Here is a 6,894-nt window from a genome sequence, read left to right as displayed (position 1 = left end):
TCTTTAACCTATTTTAATTTATTATTATTATATAATATATATAATTTTTATTTTTTTTCATTTTGTGCCTTCTCTAGGACCTTTTCACTAGTGCTTAGAGCTTATTGCCTGCCGCTGGTTTAGTGAATACCATGGCCTGTAGTCAACAGGTGCACTGAACTGAAGCTTTAAAGTAATGATGTGAAGACTCCAATCTTTTCAATATTTGTGCCTTTATTCAGATAGGTTAACTTTTTTTTTTTTTTTAAATTCTTCTAACCCTACCCATAGTCTGCTACTCACAGAGACTGGTTTCATTCTAGTCTCTTGACGATATGTCTGTCACAGGTGGCCCTGTCCTCACTAACCTAATCATGTGCATGTCACCACCTTCACCAAATTTGTACTTTGCCTCCTGTTTTCCCCCACCCACTTCAGAACTGAGGAGCTGCTGCATGTGTGTTCAGGAAATGTACAGTCCCTTATTTTCAGACCCTAGTCAAACGCACCTTTTAAAATGTAATTGCTCCCCATCTCGATCTTATGGATCACGATTGGTGTACAACTATTATGAATAATTGTGAGACTGCTTTTGCCCGTAGTCTTGGGAAGAAGAACTGTGCTTCATATTTGATCTTATTTTTACTTTGAAATAAGATTACCATTGTCCATGGCTAATAGTGGATGGCGGCTTACCCTACACTACGGTGGGGTGGGTATGTAATGTCGGGAGGCCTCCTGTCAAAATACCGACAGCACCATACCAATGGTCTGTAAGTACACTAAAGCCCCCCCCCCCCCCCCCCCCCTGCAAAACCTAACCCTGCTACGCTGCCTAAACCTAACACTGCGGCTAACAACTAAGTCGTCCCAGTCTTGCCTAGTGCAGACTTGCGTCCTTCTGGATTCTGGTGTTGGGATTAAGATGGGTGTCGAAATACCAACACCTATCTTAAGTCCCGTGTCGGGCTTCCACCGTCGGGGTTTGGACCGGCGGCATGCCGTCTGCTTAACTACATCCCCTTTTGGGAAATCCAAGCCAAAGTGCAGGAGGGGAATTTCATTTTTTTTTATTTTTTTCAATGTTTTTACGTTCTTGCAAGTGTGTGTATAAATATAATCAGTAGACCTGGTACTCCTGTATCCAAGAGAACCTGCTTCGGTGCCGTGTGTGTGATATATATTATACACATACATATTGGGACATTGACAGAAGTTTCATATTTTGGCATCTATTCACCACCACAATGGCTTTGAAATGAAACAAACAAGATGTGCTTTAACTGCAGACTTTCAGATTTAATTTGAGGGTAATTACATCCAAATTAGGTGAACGGTGTAGGAATTACAATGGTTTCTATATGTGCCTCCCACTTTTTAAGGGGCCAAGAGTAATGGGACAAACTAACCAATCCTAAATGTAACTTTCACTTTTTAATACTTTGTTGCAAATCCTTTGCAGGCAATTACAGCCTGAAGTCTGGAACGCATAGACATCACCAGATGCTGGGTTTCATCCCTGGTGATGCTCTGCCAGGCCTCTACTGCAAATGTCTTCAGTTCCTGCTTGTTCTTGGGACATTTTCCCTTCAGTTTTGTCTTCATCAAGTGAAATGCATGCTCAATCGGATTCAGGTCAGGGGATTGACTTGGTCATTGCATAACATTCCACTTTTTAGCCTTAAACGCTTTGGTTGCTTTTGCAGTATGCTTCGGGTCATTGTCCATCTGCACTGTGAAGCGCTGTCCAATGAGTTCTGAAGCATTTGACTGAATCCGAGCATATAATATTGCCCGAAACACTAAAGAATTCATTCTGCTGCTTTTGTCAGCAGTCACATAATCAATAAATACAAGGGAACCAGTTCCATTGGTGGCCATACATGCCCATGCCATGACTCTACCACCACCATGCTTCACTGATGAGGTGGTATGTTTTGGATCATGAGCAGTTCCTTTCCTTCTTCATACTCTTCTCTTCCCATCACTCTGGTACAAGTTGATCTTTGTCTCATCTGTCCATAGGATGTTGTTCCAGAACTGTAATGGCTTTTTTAGATGTTGTTTGGCAAACACTAATCTGGTCTTCCTGTTTTTGTGGCTCACCAATGGTTTATATCTTGTGGAGAACCCTCTATATTCACTCTTGTGAAGTCTTCTCTTGATTGCTGACTTTAACACATATACACCTACCTCCTGGAGAGTGTTCTTGATTTGGCCAACTGTTGTGAAGGGGTTTTTCTTCACCAGGGAAATAATTCTTCTGTCATCCCCCACAGTTGTTTTCCGTGGTCTTCCAAGTCTTTTGGTGTTGCTGAGCTCTCTGGTGCGTTCTTTCTTTTTAAGAATGTTCCAAACAGTTGATTTGGCCACACCTAATGTTTATGCTATCTCTCTGATGGGTTTGTTTTGATTTTTCAGCCTAATGATGGCTTGCTTCACTGATAGTGACAGCTCTTTGGATCTCATATTGAGTCGACAGCAATTGATTGCAAATGTCACACCTAGAATCAACTCCAGACCTTTTATCAGATTAATGAAATAACGAGGGAATAGCCCAAACCTGTCCATGAAATAGCTTTTGAGTTGATAGTCCCATTAAAAAGTGGGAGGCATATATAGAAATAGAAACCGTTGTAATTCCTACACCGTTCACCTGATTTGGATGTAATTACCCTCAAATTATTTCTGAAATGAAACAAACAAGATGTGCTTTAACTGCAAAGCCACTGTGGGGGTGAATAGAGGCCAAAATATGAAAATTCTGTCAATGTCCCAATATTTATGCACCTGACACATATTTTTTTATTATAAAAGGTATGTATTAAATAATGAGACTGATTGCAATACCAATAAATAGGAGTTATTTAATCAAATTTAATATTTGTCCCCTTCAATATACTGCCCATTTGCACTAATACATCACTGTACTCTTGTTTTCCACTGGCCGAAGGCATGGAGCAAATACATTTCTGTTACGGGACCTATCAATTAGCAGATACAATGAACGACTGATCAATATATCGTACATTTTATCTGCTAAAGGAAAGGCCCTAAATGATGACTGATGTGCGCTCCAGTGGCCGATAAATCGCATCTATTATCTCTCCAACATGTTGGTCAATTATCGCAGTTTATCGTGCAGTCTATATGCGGTGGATGAAAGATATTCGCAGCAGCTACAGAGATAATTCAGGAAGTTGTTTTTTTTTTTTATGTCATGCGATATCATTCATCGGTCGTTGTTTGCCATAATCTGTCATGTACATGACAGATATCGTTCAGCACAGCCACCAGAATTTTCAAGGGATATCTTGTCTTTCATCGCGCAGAAATACATCTGCTAATGCATAGCCCCTTTAGTAGTTTCAACATATCTGCCCTTTTCCTCTTTACAGCATCAACTGATTCAAAATGTGTCCTTTTTAAGCACTGATTTTAACTTTTGGGAAAAGATGGAAGTTGCAAGGTGCTACATCGGGCGAATATGGAGGATGTTCAAGTGTAGTAATGTGATTGTTGGTCAAAAACTGCTTCACAGAAAGTGCTTTGTGAGCAGGCGCATTGTCCTGGTGAAGAATGAAACCATTTTTTCCACAATTGCGGCTGTTTCTGACTCTTTCTCAGCTTTTTCAAAACTTCCTTATAATAATGCTAGTTAACTGTTGCCTTCTGGAACCCATTCTTGCAAAATTACACCCTTGATATCGAAAAAATTTCAAATTGACACGTTCAACTTTTAAACTTAGCATTTTTATTCAGCACTCTACAAAAAACACAACCAAATTAAATGGCGACTCGCAATCAACTGAACGTCATAGTGTTGCTGCTTTTCATGCAGGTTCAGACAAGTTCAAGGTTACTACGTATGCAGTGAGAACCGGTTCTGACTGCTTTGTTTACTAGTTGGAATCAGTCTCGTTATTTTATAGACATAACTCGTATTACACATTTATTGTTGCCTGTTTGGGTACTGTATAACAGTTACTGATATTTGAATATGATCAGCCAAAATACCCTTCCCAGAGGTGTGAAAAACCGTACCTGTGAAGGAGACTGGCTTGGGTGTAAACCATTGGAAATCTGCTCTTGCTTATGACACGAAAGCTGCTTGACTTTTCAAGCATTTGCAATGTTAAGGGGAGGACTAAGATTTGGTAATGCAATAGTAGTGTTTTGCAGTAAAGTTTATCAGCATCTTCTGATAATTCACTGGTCTCTTTTCTACTACCTGGTCTTATCCTCCTACTCTGCTACAAATCCTGTATCCTCACAAATCAGTCAAGCCTTGTCTCCTGTGCTCATCTCAACCCTAACTAAAATCTGTTATCGCTCTACTTTAAAGCTGGGCACACACTAAACTATGTGTTCCCAGTGTCATATCGTAGGTAGCGGAGGTGCCGGCATTGGCAAGTTGCCGATGATGGCAGGGGCTATGCTAACCATGCAGGTCCGACTGGCAATGCTGCTGACTATGAGTGGCAGCGTCCATCTTTGGTGACATAGTGTGTACACACTGGCCAATGTGCCCAATTTCTTGTCTAGTGTGTACCCAGCATTAAAGTTACATCAATATTAAAGCATACAGTGATTACAACTATTATGGGGGAGGATGGGTGGGTGTGCAGTCAGACCTGAATGCGCTTAAATTCCTGTCCCATCTCTCAGCTCCCTTGGCCCCCCAAAGCTGAGTCTTGCATCTACCTGTTTCACACACTTTCTTGACTCACAATTTATTGGACCACTTCAATCTGGCTTTTGTTCCCAATGTTCTATTGGCACAGGGTAAGCTGATTAATCATTTGTTCATTAAGTCTAAAGGGCATTGATAACTCTAATTTCTCCTGGATCTCTCTGCTGCATTGACACTTGTCCACTCTCTTCTAACGCTACAGTCCTGAGTTTCTCAGGACACAGGCCTATCCTTGTTCTCATCCTACTTAATTTGGATTTCAGTATCCTCTATTTCTACTGCAGAGTCCATAGGGCTCCACAGGAGACCTTGGGGTATAGGCTGATGACATCAGTCGTTGAGCACCTCAATAGTTAAATTTGTTCTTCCAGGATGCACCGGGTCCCTCTGCTATACCCCGCCCCCATACCAAGGCACCTCAGTTTCATAGGTGCTCGGCATGGAGTCTGGTCACTTCAGAGTGGTCAGCATGGGCTGTCCAGTGGCCGCCCAGGCTGCCACTCCCGACACCCCGCCGGCGCTGAGAAGCTGGCACGGCACCAGCGATTGTTGCGGGTGTCTGGGGGGGGGGGGTTTGGCTAGCAAAAGCCCCCAGACGCCCAGGATTGTGGCCAGACAGCACGGGGGACTTTCAGGTAAGCAGCGGGCATCCGCTGATATCACAGTTCATTTTACTTTCCAGGGATGGGGGGGTCCCTGGGAAGGGCTGCGCGTGTTAACAGGCACAGCGCCTGCGCTGACAGTAGACCACCAGGGATAGGGGGCCACAGAGGGTGCGGATGTTGTGGCATCCCTGGGGTTAACAGCATGCCAGGGGAGCGGACCTTCCCTGTAAGGCACAGCCGGCCCCTCCCCCGCTGCTCTGCGCGCCTTTCCACAGCGGTTTAATGGTTGCAGGCATCTCCTCCCTCAGGCACGCCCCCTGTGAGTCCTCCGGTGGCCATTTTATGTGCTAAAAACGCTGGTCTCACTGGGAGCTGTGGAGCCTGGTTCCCCCTGCATACCTCTCCTCCACGTAGGTCAGTGTATGTAGCACTGTTCCTACTAGACACAAGGTCTAGTTAGGAAAACCTGCACTATATTCAACTGGCATTGTATGTGTCTGTTGCTAGCGCTGTCTGACTGTTTTCCTTTCTCTGTCAGCCATTTTAACTATCCCTGTACTTTCTCACTAGCCCTTGCGGTGACCGCGCTGCTTAGGGGTTAGTTTACTTCACAGTTCATTTGTGATTGAGCTGAGGAGTTGACACATCCATTAATTATGTCTGGCAGTGAGTCTGGACAAGCGGATATCCCCCTCACACAGTCCTGCAACAGGTTTTTGGCTGGACAAAAAGAGGGGGAGATTATTGTGGGAGGATTGTGTACCCTGTGTACCAGGAATGCAGGATTACCTGCTGGTCCCAGCTCTTCTCAAGAGCCGCCCTGGACTTGTTTTGCACAAGCTTTAACTACCCTGATGGGTCGGCTTACTGCACCTCCAGTGACCCCACAATTGGGGTACCCTCCGCAGGTTGCTATGCCATCTACGTCATGGGATTCCCCGACAGTTGGATGTGGCTCATAATATGCCTTTACAACCTACTCCCTACCAGGCTTCAACTGAACCTGTTTGGGTTAATATTCTCTCCAATACGGTGCAAAACCTGAAGGAGGTGTTACAGGGGAAGTCCTTCCAGTGTACCGCTAGAAAGGAGGTACTGTCTTCCCAGTCCAAGATGATGTGTCCACTGATGATGGGGAAATTCAGGACTTATCTGATACAGAGCTCCCTCAAAAGGAGGCGGAGCCTAAGTCCAAAATTTATGTACACTGCCTCATTCGTGCGGTTCGTGTGGCCATGAATATTGGGGATGAGGATACCCCAGCAGCCAAATCCAAACATGCTTTCTTTAAGGAAGTTAAAATTTCAGTGACAGCTTTTCCCCTGTTGGATCAGTTAGTTAAACATTTGGAAGCTGCTTGGAGTTTTCCAGGCTTGAGATTTCAACCACAGAAACGGTTGAAGGCCACTTATCCGTTCGAGGAGAAGTATTTCTCTAAATGGGAAACTCCTCAGGTGGATTCTCATATTACGCTCCTTGTCAAAAGTGCGACACTTCCTATGCTGTCCCATGTCATCATTAAAGGATGTTACGGATAGAAAGGAGGAGGTATGCATAAAGTCCATGTATTCCCTCTTGGGGGTGGGGGCAGCTATGGCTATATGCTGGGTGGCCAGA

Source organism: Taudactylus pleione, unplaced genomic scaffold (genome assembly GCF_031769625.1).
Source record: "Taudactylus pleione unplaced genomic scaffold, aTauple2 ptg000032l, whole genome shotgun sequence".
NCBI lineage: Eukaryota > Metazoa > Chordata > Amphibia > Anura > Myobatrachidae > Taudactylus > Taudactylus pleione.
This window is presented reverse-complemented; position numbering follows the sequence as displayed.